The sequence below is a fragment of the Artibeus jamaicensis genome, unplaced genomic scaffold (assembly GCF_021234435.1).
Source record: "Artibeus jamaicensis isolate MK-2021 breed Jamaican fruit bat unplaced genomic scaffold, CSHL_Jam_final contig_465, whole genome shotgun sequence".
In the NCBI taxonomy this organism is placed as follows: domain Eukaryota; kingdom Metazoa; phylum Chordata; class Mammalia; order Chiroptera; family Phyllostomidae; genus Artibeus; species Artibeus jamaicensis.
The window spans coordinates 37,918,984-37,931,852 of record NW_026521843.1 but is presented as its reverse complement, the minus strand read 5'-3'; positions in this window follow the sequence as shown (position 1 = coordinate 37,931,852).

Below are 12,869 nucleotides of genomic sequence, written 5' to 3'. Positions count from 1 at the left end.
CTCATTGGGGACTTGGCCCGCAATCCAGGCATGTGTTGTGACTGGGAATAGAACCAGTGACCCTTTGGTTCTCAGCCCATGCTCAATCCACTGAGTGACACCAGCCAGGGCATGATAGAAGCGTTTTGACTGGCTATTGGAATCATCATAAATAAAGACAGGACTTTAGAACAGAAAAGAGTTGGAAGAAATAAAAGAGGAATGTTGTGAATATTACTAAAACCAATTTTGTTACATAATCTATTGTGGGGGAGGCTCCACCTGCAGAGCCCCCACAGCTGCCGCAGATGAGAATAAGTCTCTCAAGACAGTGTGATCTCCCCGGGGAGGAAAGGTGGGGGTCTCTCAAAGGAGAAGGGCCAGGAACCTGTTCCTCATGGGCTTTTATTGGGTTTAATTTGCATTGGAATACAGGGTGTATATGTAAAGCTCATCAATCACTGTCAGGCAGAAATGATTAAACAATAGCATTCAAAGGACTCCGAAGGCTTATTCTGAGTCAGGGTCAGATAGTTAAAGGGCCATAAAACTGGGGAACAAACTCACTTCTCACTTGGACCCTTATTATTTAAATTGAAGGTATTCTTAGCAAAGCAGGTTTCACAGGATTTCATGAATTCTTTCTTAGGCCCCATTGCCCCAGGGAACTGCCCTTTTCAGCACAAGGAGGCATCCACCTCTGGCATTGTTTCAGGCTTAAGTCAGGTGAGGGAAATAAGGCAGCCAAGAGATTAGGAGACTATTTACAGAAAGAATGGGCACTCAGGCTATGACGAAGCCGAAGGGTGAGGGTCCACCACCCCTTTTCTATAGTCCCCTAAGTCCTTCCCTAGTGGCCCCTTCATGACCATGCCCATCTTAGGTCATCCCTCCCTTGAGGAATCTTATCTGTCATTGGCTAACCAGTCATCTGCCTGGGACCAAACAGGGTGAAGTAAAGGGGGCAGAGGCTGCGTCCCTGCCAGGAGGATAAGCTGTATCGCCTTAGTGGCTATGGTCCCAAGGACTTTTTGCTCAGCCTTAGCCATGGCAGGTCACAGCTTCTGAAACCAGGCAGGGTGGCTCCCAACAATATATGTAGAGCAGCATCTGTGACCAATCAGGTTTTTCATCTATGCCTAACCAAAAAAACCTGAAGTTTTGCCCTTGCCCTTAGGTATCTATTGTTTGAGAAATATTTTCCATTTTTAATGAAAATTCAGTGACTCCAGTTGTCTTTTCTGACATTACAACAATGACAACAAAAATGCCTGGGTTCTTAAATATATATATATATTTAAATAACTGATATGCATTTGTTACCAGACAGAAAACCTGGCCCTGAGTGGGTCTGCCTAGGGCCAGCTCTAGTGTGTGGGCATAACAGAAACCCTCTGTGGGTCTACTACTCTATGGTTCTTTTTGCCCACTGCCCTTATGAACTGTAGCTCTCAATGCCAGAGTTTGGTAAAAAGGAAACTATTTATTCAGAAGTTTTACAGGTTCAGAATAATGGCAGGATGTCGCCATTAAATCCCAAAGTCCTTTTAAACATCCACAACACCCACAAACACCCACACACACAGTTCTGCCTCCTCTTGCCAAACCAGGCCAGGCAGGGTGCCTATCCAGGAAAAGAAATAGAAGTCTGAAGCTCAGTTTAGACGTCAGTAGCTCTTAATCCAAGACGGCGTCCTCGGCGTGATCTGGGGAATCTTTCTGCATTCTTTCAAACCACATGGCCCAAATCCCACACTGCTGCTACATGGTCCAGAGGCTTTTCCTTCCCCACCCTCAAGGTCAAGAGCACAAACATGCAAGAGAGAGAACCTCTCATGGTTCTCCTACTCTCCTTTCCAAATGCTGCAGAGCTTACGCATAGCTGAGAGAGAGAGAGCGAGCGAGCGCTTCCTCCCTGCTCCCAAGCCCCATGGTAAGCCCCAGCGTGGCTGCAGCACCTGGGTTTAAATCTTCTTTCATAACCCTACCTCTGACTCCTCCCACACTAGGTCACACCTGCCAGTAGTCTGGTTTCTTCTGTCTTTCTGGGCTGCCATTGTTAGTTCAGGCAAGTGTGGTCCTGTGGCCTACGAGCAGCCTCCAAGCCCCTGCAGCTATATTTCATAACAGGTTAGAGTCACACCATCTCCCTGGCTCCCAAGTGCAGGCACAGCTTTTAACATTATTAAACACAGGCTATGCTCTTCGGATATGCAAAGTAGCTTTCAATGGCCCTGCTCTGCTTCCCTCATCTCCCATTGGATAGCTGTGGGAGTTTTCTCAATTTGGGGGGACCTTCAGCTTAGTACCCCATTACATGGGTTCTTAACTTTATATAAGAAAGATTTCACACCACTAGTCTAGGTGGCTATGAGGGTACGCTTATTAAAGCTGGGGAGAGTGAAAGAAGGAAGGGCTGAGAATAGAAGATGCAACAGCAGGGTCTATGCTGGGCTGCCTTAGCTCACTGGGAGGCCAGAGGAAATAGGGCCTTGGAGAGAGGTTCAGGGGATTAGCCTGGGATGAGCTGCCCCATGCCCATTGCTCCCCTGAGCAAGGCTTGGCGTCCCGTAGAGTTTAGAAGATGCGTGCCTGTGGGGGAGGAAGAGAGGAAAGAAGAGGGGAAAGGAAATGGCACAGGCTGCTCCCCAGAGGGTGACTGCCACTCCTGAGTCCTTTGTCTTGAGGCTTTTTTTTCTTGAAGGCGGGAATCAGGGGAGATCTCAGGAGGGGTTTCAGCAAAATATTCCTCAGTTTTCCAGGTGTACTCTTTCAGGGTCATGGTCTCCACTGATTGGTCAGTGCCAGGGTAGGGGGTCATTAGTTATTGCAGTAGGTTCTGGCATGACTCACGTGGTTTTTCTGCTTTTCTGAGCCAGGAGCTGAAATACAACTTAGGCCTAGATTCTGTCTCTGGGGAGGTCAGCTTCTGTGTCTGGCTATAAAGTGCTTGGCCAGTTTGTCCAGCTATCTGTTTCAGTTTTCTGATTCCGCTAGCCAAGGAATTTTCCTAGCTTCTCACTATCTTGTCTCACATTGAAGAAAATACAAATAATTGGCTCTTGACCTCCAAGTTATGGTTTGCCAGGTAGCTCACTGAAATGCCTCTGAAAATTCAGGAACTCTTGTTGAGTCACAACTGTACTAAAAAGTAAGGTTTTTAATGTGTTACAAACTATTTCAGGGCCTATTCTGGGCCAGGCATTGTTATAGGTAAACACACAGAGAAATCCCCTGCTTTTGTAGAGCTAGCGTTCTAGCAATGGTAGGGCGGGGACAGCAATATGCAATTAACATAATATGTTAGAAGGTGGGGAGTGCTATGAGTTAGAGCAGCAATTTTCAGCCCTTTTTAAAAAATCTCATGGCACATATAAACTAATTATTAAAATTCTGCAGCACACCAAAAAACTATTTTTTGATGATCTGACAAAAATAGATAAAATTTTTATTTACTCACTCTGGATGGCTGTTGTTGTTTGTTTATTTCACAATCTCAGGAAAAGAAGTCAGAGTTCCTGACTAAATAGTCATGTTATCAGTGGAAGATGAGTTCTTATGGTGTCATGAGGGAAAGCATATTCTGGGTCCCGTACAGGAGGATGGAGCTCCATGGTGAATTTTCTTGATGAGGTAAAATTAAGGGGGTTCCTCTCCTGACTTCCCAATGTCCTATCTCTGTCTGCCTCACCATAGACAAGATCCAACCATGCCTTTAGCAGAGTGAGTATACAGATGACCACCGAGAGATTCTTCTCCATATTAAAGTACAGTCCAGGCCAGTGTCTGGCTAGCTTAGTGTGTGTTTCCAGCTGAAGTCCATTGCTGTGCTGCAGAATTCACGCTTCCTCCTGGAGCCTTGGTGTGGAGTTCACATGGCCATGGGAAAAATAGGCACGTGCACTGTGTGAGTGCAGGTCATTAGGAGAGAGAGAGAGTTTCTTTGTTTCCCTGGGATTATATTAATTTGGGTTTGGGATGGACTAGGTACCTTTTCAAAAGAACCAGTTTCCCATGCTTTTGTAGGCTTTTTAAGAAATATATATTTTATTGATTATGCCATTACAGTTGTCCCATTCCTCCCTTCATTCCCCTCCACCCTGCACACCCCTACCCCATCATCCCCCCTTTGTTTATGTCCATGTGTCACAAGTTCTTTAGATTCTATATTTCCCATACTATTCTTGCCCTCCCCCTATCTATTTTCTACCTACTGTCTATGCTACTTATTTTCTGTACCTTCTCCCCTCTTCTCCTCCTCTCACTCCCCTGTTGCTAACCCTCCATGAGATCTCCATTTCTGTGGTTCTGCTCCTGATCTAGTTGTCCTCTTAGTTTGCTTTTGTTTTAGGTGTGGTTCTTAGTAACTGTGAGTTTCCTGTCCCTTCACTGTTCATATTTTTTATCTTCTTCTTTTTCTTAGGTAAGTCCCTTTAACATTTCATATAATAAGGGCTTGGTGATGATGAACTCCTTGAACTTGACCTTATCTGAGAAGCACTTTATCTGTCCTTCCATTCTAAATGTAAGCTTTGCTGGATAGAGCAATCTTGGATGTAGGTCTTTGGATTTCATGACTTGGAATATTTCTTTCCAGCCGCTTCTTGCCTGTAAGTTGTTCTCTTTTGAGAAATCAGCTGACAGTCTGATGGGAGCTCCTTTGTAGGTGACTGTCCCCTTAGCTCTTGCTGCTTCTAGGATTCTCTCCTTCAATTTAATCTTGGCTAATGTAATGATGATGTGCCTTGGTGTGTTTCTTCTTGGGTCCAACTTCTTTGGGACTCTCTGAGCTTCCTGGATTTCCTGGAAGTCTATTTCCTTTGCCAGATTGGGGAAGTTCTCTGTTATTATTTGTTCAAATAAGGTTTCCACTCATAGCTGTTCCTCTTCCCCTTCTGGTACTTTTATAATTTGAATGTTGGAACGTTTAAAGATGTCCTGGAGGTTGTTAGCGTCTCCTCATTATTTTGAATTCTTATTTCTTCATTCTTTTCTGTTTGGTCATTTTTTCTTCCTTCTGGTCCACATAGGCCCACATCCTAGTTAGACTGACAGTCCTCAGGGTCCAGCATCTTTCCCTGTGCCCACCAACAATCCAGTACTAGTGGGGGCCAAGGGACAAGTGTTAACTCTCTTGGTGAAACCCAAAGCTATGATCCCCTGGAAGGTGAAAAGCTGTAGCTTCTTAGTGAAGAAAACAGGCTCATGTTCCCCAGTTTATTAAGCTCAGTTTCTGATTCCCTTTGATCCCCTTTATTAATTACTGTCAGTTGAATACTGACAGTAACAGTCAAGTATTGCACATTTTAAAAGTTCTTTGGACACACTGGTTGAAAATCTCTGAGTTAGAGGGAGGGATATAGAGAGTTGCCAAACTCTGAAAGCATGAACTATGCAGAAGGATCAGATCAAGAAACAACAGCCTTTGTGTCTGGGCCTCTGAAACTTCTGGAGTTTCAGAGGGCAGGTAGGGAATGAGAGAGAGTCCCTACATACCCACATTGCCTGTCCTTGTGTCAGAAACAGAGGCCATGGCCTAAAGAAAACAATGAGTGGCCATTATACCCCTGCTGGGGCCAGCAAAATTGATCAACATACTAAATTGTTCCTATTAATTGAGAGTCTGACATCACAGCATATAACTAGCCAAAGGTGAATAAGGATACATAGGACACACTCATGTCTGGATATCAGTGAAATCAGCTGTAAGTAAGAGTAGAAGTAGGGAAAACAGGGAATTGGTATTCTTCAGAAAATTTTACTTTCATCTAGAATTTTTAGCAAAAAGTGGATCCTAACAGAAATTATTAAGAGCTCTTTGGTCATTAGCCCCAGAATTGTAACAACCCGGTGAGGTAAAGATTTTATTTTAGAGGTACACTCTTAGAGTTATAAGCTAACTGAAGCAGAGACAAGTTAAGTGATTTGCCCAAGGTCACACTTCTAATAGGTGGCAAAGCCAGGGTATGACCCCAAGCAATACGATTTGAGATAGTAAGTTCTTAGGCAACACACCAGACTGCCTCCCCATTGTAAAGAAAGCAGAGAGTGAGGGTAAATAAAACAATGCTGCCCCAGTCACATCAAATAAGCATTGCCGATGCAGAATTGCTAGATTGAATGCATGATATTGAAGGGTTCTGCATATAGCTATTGTTCTTCAGCTTCAGATAAGGGAGGAGAATTTTAGCAGCATCCCAGTAGACATTAAGTAAGATAAAAGTTGGAATGCACATTTCAATTTATAACCTATAGACCTGGATATATTGATTGTTCCTCACTAAAGCATGAGTGATCTGAAAAAAAAATCAACATGAAGCATCAATGGCAATATTCTCTCATGTAATATAAATAAAACATGGACCTAAAGATAATAATCAAAGTGTATCTAAACATTACTTACTTTAGGAAACAAGAACACTTTAGTAAGTATCTGTGTTGTACTCTTTACAATGTCAATAAAATATGGGCTATGTGAACGAGATGAAAATGGAGTAGTCCGAAATGATATAAAAAGAGCAATAATGATCAAAATTGACACTGCAGAAAATCAAATAAGGAATTAAATAAAATGTGCATACAATCCAAGGTGTGAGCATCGTGGGTGAAAACCAAATGATCAATTGGAGTGTAAAAAAGACATAGTAGACCTATCAATTATATTATGTTCAAACTAAAAAATAAGAAATAAATCAACCTTTATTAACCTTTACTGTACAGACTGCACTGGTGGCTTCCCTTTGTTAATGTTATGAATGACATTAAATCCAAGTGGTGCAGAGAGAAAAGAGAAGAGAATGCTCCATGGTGTGCAGCTTGAGAGACTGGCAGTGGCCCTCTCAGGAATTTTTGGTTTTTTGCATACAGCAATGTGTGTTTAGGCCTATACAATGTATTATGCACCCAGACAGAGAGATTGACATTGTATTTTCCTAAATCATAGAATAGTTTTTCATCACATGAGATGAGAAGTGACTATGAAAAACTTTTGTACTGGTTACCTCATGACAAAGTACTTAAGAGAAATGTTGAATTTGAATTTGGGCTATGAATTTTTTAAATAAAAAGACAGATATTCTTAATTTTTTATAAAGACAAAAGGGCTGTCAGCGGATTGCTAGTTGGTACATATTCTAAAAAGAAACACCTTAACCTATTCTCTCATGGAAGTGATTTTTATTAACAAATGAGAAAGTAACTGCTTTTCCAAAGAAGCTCGTGGTGAAGAGAAAAGAATTTGAGAATGAATGAATGGAATTGTTTCCATTACATTGTGCGCAGTTTTGTGTGTATGTGTGTGGGTGACTGATAGTACCATAAATGTGTTAGTGATAAGACTCATATATCTACATACTTAAAAATTTTGGAAACAAAATTTTCTAACTCGATTATGAAGTCTTCTATATGAGGAGTTTCAGTGAATTTTGAACCTCTTGTAAAAAATGTGTGATTATGTCACATTCTGATTATTTTATAAAAATTGACAGCAAGGAAGTTAGAAATTTAATAGCTAACTTTTAACAAAAAATAACTATGCATAATTAGTTGATAGAATTTGAAAATTAATATCATAATTTAGTAAGTCCAGATAATTCAGCAGCTATGCCACATGGAACTATATGTACTTGGATCTAATTCTTTTCACTTATATTAATCATTAACATCAAGTATCCAAAACCTAGATCTCAGAAGCATTGTGTCAAAAGTATTAAATCAAAAATTTCCAAATCGATGGGGTGTGTTCAATGATACTGCTGCACAAAACATAATCACTGTCATTATTGTCAATTTTATAAATAATATTTTAGAAAAGACATAAAGGCTTTTGCTCTTTTTTAAATTTTTATTTTATTGATTATGCCATTACATTTGTTCTATTCCCCCCTTCATTCCCCTGCACCCTGCAACCCCCCATCCCTACCCTTCCCCCCCTTTAGCTCTTGATACATGAACTAAAACAGTATAGTCCTCACCAGGTAGCTCAGTTGGTTAGAGCATCGTCCTATGTGCCAAGGTTGCAGGTTCTATCCCTGGTCAAGGCACATACATCAATCAACCAATGAATGTATGAATAAGTGGAATAACAAACTGATTTTTCTCTCTCTTTTTAAAATCAATAAATAAAAAATGCAAAAAAGAAATAAAACAGTGTTTAAGAAATGTATTATGTCTTGTGTCTTCTAAAATTTTGCTTCTATATATATTTTATGATACATGTACATGATTTTAATAAATAGATATTATTTTGTGTGTGGTATAAAACAAGCTAACTATGACTTACTCCTTACCTACTCTGACCACTCTGTGTAGACCTCTTATAAAACCTGCTCATGATATTTATTAGGGTAGAGATACTGGTGAATGCCTATCTGAAAAAAATACTATATGTGGTCTGTGCAGAATGCTTGCAAGTCAACCTGTAATTTTCTTGCTAGAGAATGGCGTATGATAACATGGATATGTCCCATCTGTGTAACTGCATATAAAACTGGAGAACTATAAAACTTAAACCACTTTTTTGAGACACATGCTTCCACATCCATTGTTCATTCAGAATATGTCTGTTATCTTAACTCAAATTGTCCTAAGGCAGAAGAAAGGTATGTTTTTGAAAACCGAAGCTAAAGCGTTTGAGCATGTCTAAAAAGACATGCTACATCTGGGCCAGTTTTTGCCTCTATGCTTTGAATCATTAGTAAAGTTGGGTTATGTTGTGGTAATATTCATGATACCAGAGTCTGCTTTGACAGTTCAATCCACATGGTAAGCTACAGCTCACATTTTTTGCCAATAGGGTACAACATAAAAAGTATAGATAATGCTCATATAGGGGACAATAGAAAGGAACATGGTAAGATATATGAGTCATTAGATGTTTAGAAGAACAAGCTGCAAAATGCATATGAAAAGAATTAGTTATACTTTAATAGGAACATTAGCAATGAGCATAGATATCTCCATGTCAGATGTCTCAGTACCCCCTTACTTTTGTGAGTGACAAAACAAACAAAAAACAGCTCAAACTGGCTTACACATCACGAGAACATTTTAGCTCATGCAGGTGTAGCAATAGTCTTCCCAGAGAGTCTTCAAAATTGCTTTTAGCCAGAAGTCCAGCGTTGTCACAGAGCCTGATTTCATCCACACCTTTGCTTCTTTCTGCACTGTCAGCTTTATCCTGACTCTGAGTGCCCATCTGCTAATTAACTAAAGTCTGTATACCTTAATGCCTGCATCCTATGCTTAGTTTTCCTAGTGAAAAATGTGGCTGCCGGCAGCTCTCAGGGCTATGTGTTTCTTCGTTTATACTGAGAGAGAGAGAGAGAGAGAGAGAGATTGAAAGCCAGTTTTGGTGTTTGCTCTGATTGAACTGTCTGTGATGATTTTGGTTGCTTCAAAGAAACATCATGGTCAGGTAATTGTATTTATTGCTGTGCCCACCCTTGAACTAAATACGGTAGCAAGGAAGTTGGTTGAGGTTCTGTAGGTAAGGTTAGGCCAATCACAATCTATTCTGGGAGCTAGAGGTCCTATGAGGTCAATTTCATACACACTTCATGGCTAAAATTTTAGGAACTCAGTTTCACAAAGGAAACTCTGAAACTGTGTGTGGTAGATGCTGCGATACACTGTCTGTATATTCCCTTCAAGAGAGAGGGAATCAGTTTAACAATTTCCAGGACTTTTGGTTGATGATGGCTCACCACTGAGACTATCTCTAGCAATTTCTCAGTCAAAGGAGGCTATTTCACCTAAGATCATGCCCCCTCCTTAGGACAGCCCAGATCAAATAACCAGTAAGTATGGGAAAACAAAGCTTGACCCTTTGTCTCTATGTGGGCAACTTTCCTGGACCATACCATTCCTGGAGGCTTTGCTGTGACCGTAGTTAAATTCCATTTCTCTGGCCAATCTTACTTCCTTCACACCCATCACTGGTATTGTTCCCAAGAGTACTTTCTGTGATGGTTAATTTTATGTGTCAGTTTGACTGGTGCACAAAATAAACATTATTTCTGAGTGTGTCTGTGAGGGTGTTTTGAGATATGAGTAACGTAGAATTAGTGAACAAAGTAAAGCAGATTGCCCTCCCCAGTGTGTTATATTTAGGGCCTGAATAGACCAAGAGGTGGAAGAAGGGAGAATTCCCTGTCTCTGCCTTACTGTTTGAGCTGGGATATAACTCTTTTCCTGCCCTGGCCTGGACTGTACACCATCAGCCCTCTGGTTCTCAGGATGACTCTACCAGCTTTCCTGTGGTCTCTAGCTTGCAGGTGGTAGATCATGGCACCTCTCAGCTTCCATAATCATGGGAACTAATGTCCTTTAAAGAACCCGAACTAACACATTCCCCCAAAAAACTTCCTGCAAAAAATTCTCTGTTATGATGTCTGTTTCCAATAGAACTTGACCATAGATGAGAAGAGGAAGGAAAAGCAACGGAAAAGTCCTTTATAAAAGACACTTTATTCAAAAAGTTACAAATTGCAAATATAATTATAACATATATTTATTACTAGAAACAGATAGTTAAACATCAAAAAGATGATATATCATTTTTATTTATCTGCCATGCAAAGACTAAAAAGAATGATAACACAACTAGTGAAGGGTGGGAAAGTAGGCATACTCCTGTGTTGGTTATGGCATCTAAGTTGGTACAGCCTTCCTGGAAGGTGGTTTAGTAATCACATATCCTGTCCCAGATGTCTCACTTTTACAAAGGAAGTGATAATTAAATGCACGCAGTCATAAATTCAACTTACTTATCCTGTATTTTCTATACATTTGAAAAGTTTAGAAGGACTTTCATTTAGGTGTGGCGCAGTAAGACTTTCTGCCACACCGCTCTCTAAAACCTACCTGAATCAACAAATAGAATGAAGAAAAAAATTGTTACATCTTCTATATGAAAACTATAAAAGAGTACCAAATACTCAACCAAAAATGAAGAATAGATGCAAAATTCAGTGAATTCTGGAGAAAATCAATGGAGGGTTCAGTGCGTGGATGCGTCTTTCCCCTGTGCTCAGGCAGTGCATTGGGTTCTCCAAAGGAAGATGGCGTCCTTGACTCAGAATAACAAGATGCAAGAGTGGGGTTGGCTGGACAAGCCCACCTTCTGCACCTGCCCTTTCCAGGTTATTCTATGGAATAAATAGAGTGAAAATAGCTGGCCCAGAGATAATGGCAATCATACAAAAATAAATAAATTAGTTCATAATGGAACAAGTTGGAGATTTATATAGAGCATAAGAAGAAGGAAAATAAAAGGAAGAAAGAAACCTAATGAGAAAACTCACATTACATCTAACCCACACTAAAAGGCAATAGGAATGAAGCTTCTTCTTTGAGGAGTATTGAAGAATTTGTGATCATATTTTAAAAGAACCACAGTTGAAAACAAAACGTTTAACCAGAGAAAAATATAGAAATGGCAAATAGGAGCCTGAAAATATTCCCAACAGCATTAGACATGAGGCAACTACAAATGTGAACCAAAATGAGTTACTGTTACACATTTATTAGAATGTCTACAATTTAAAAGATTGATCATGCTGAGTACTAGGATGTGGAGCAACTGAAATACTCATACCCTTATGATGGGGATATAAACACAGTTTAGAAAGTTCAGCAGTTTCTTAAAAAGTTAACGTGTGATTAATATTATGGTCCCATATGATCCAGTCATTCTAGTCCTTAGGTATTGACCCAAGAAAAATGAAAGCACACGTCCATACCAAGATTGCTATATGAATGTTGGTAACAGTTTCACTGGTAATACCCCCAAATGGAAACAACCAAATATCCATGAATGAATGGATAAAGAAATAGTGGCATATCCATACAATGGAATTTCACTCAGTGATTAAAGTAAAAAGAACTATTGAAACACACTACACCATGGATGAATTTCACCATCATTTTGCTGAGTGAAGTAGTACCTAATATATGATTCCAATTGTAAAGAATTCTAGGAAATGCAAACATGGGTAATGACAGGAAGCAAACCAGTGGTTCTCTGGAAGGGGAAAAGAAATAGAGAGGAGAAGTCTAATCCTTTTCTTGGTACAGGTGCACATTAGCTATATATTAATATGAGCACACATTAATGTAGGAATATAGTTCTTTTCGGTGGGTATTTGTATGGATTATCTATTTCATTTTTTGCCTTTAGGCTTTATGTATCCTTATATTTTAGGTGTGCTTCTTATAATCAACTCATAGACTTTTTAAAATTGAGTCTATGTCTTTGACTTTTATTTGGATCATTTAGTTCATTGACATTCAATGTGATTATTGTATTTTCATCTATTGTCTTACAATTTGTTTTCCATTTGCCCTGCCCGTATTCTTTTTTTGCCTTCTATGTCCTTCTGGCAATCTATTGAAATGATTGAGAATTTTTTGTAGTTTCAGTTTCTCTCTACATTCTTAATAGTTACACATTCTTTTATTACTTCTTAGGATTTTACATCAGAAATTAAAGCATACTTCTTTGTTTTATTGGTATTCAACCACTTTTCAGACCTAGCAAGGATCTTAAAATGTTATATCACCATTTACCCCTTCATAAATTATTTGCTATTATTGTCATGTATTATAATTCATATGTATTTTAAACCTTGTGACCTGTTATTGTTATTTTTGTTTTATACAGTATATTTATATTTGCCCATGTAATTACATTTTTCTTGTTCTTCAATCCTTCCTGCACATCTAAGCTTCCCTTCAGAATTATTTTTCTTCTGCTTGAAGATCATCCATAGTATTACTTTACTAAGGATTTGTTGATGGTAAATTTTTTTTCTAAAAATATCTTTATTTACCTTTCAGTTTGGAAGGATACTTTTGAAAGGTATGTCTCATGAATGCTTTTAAAATTTGGT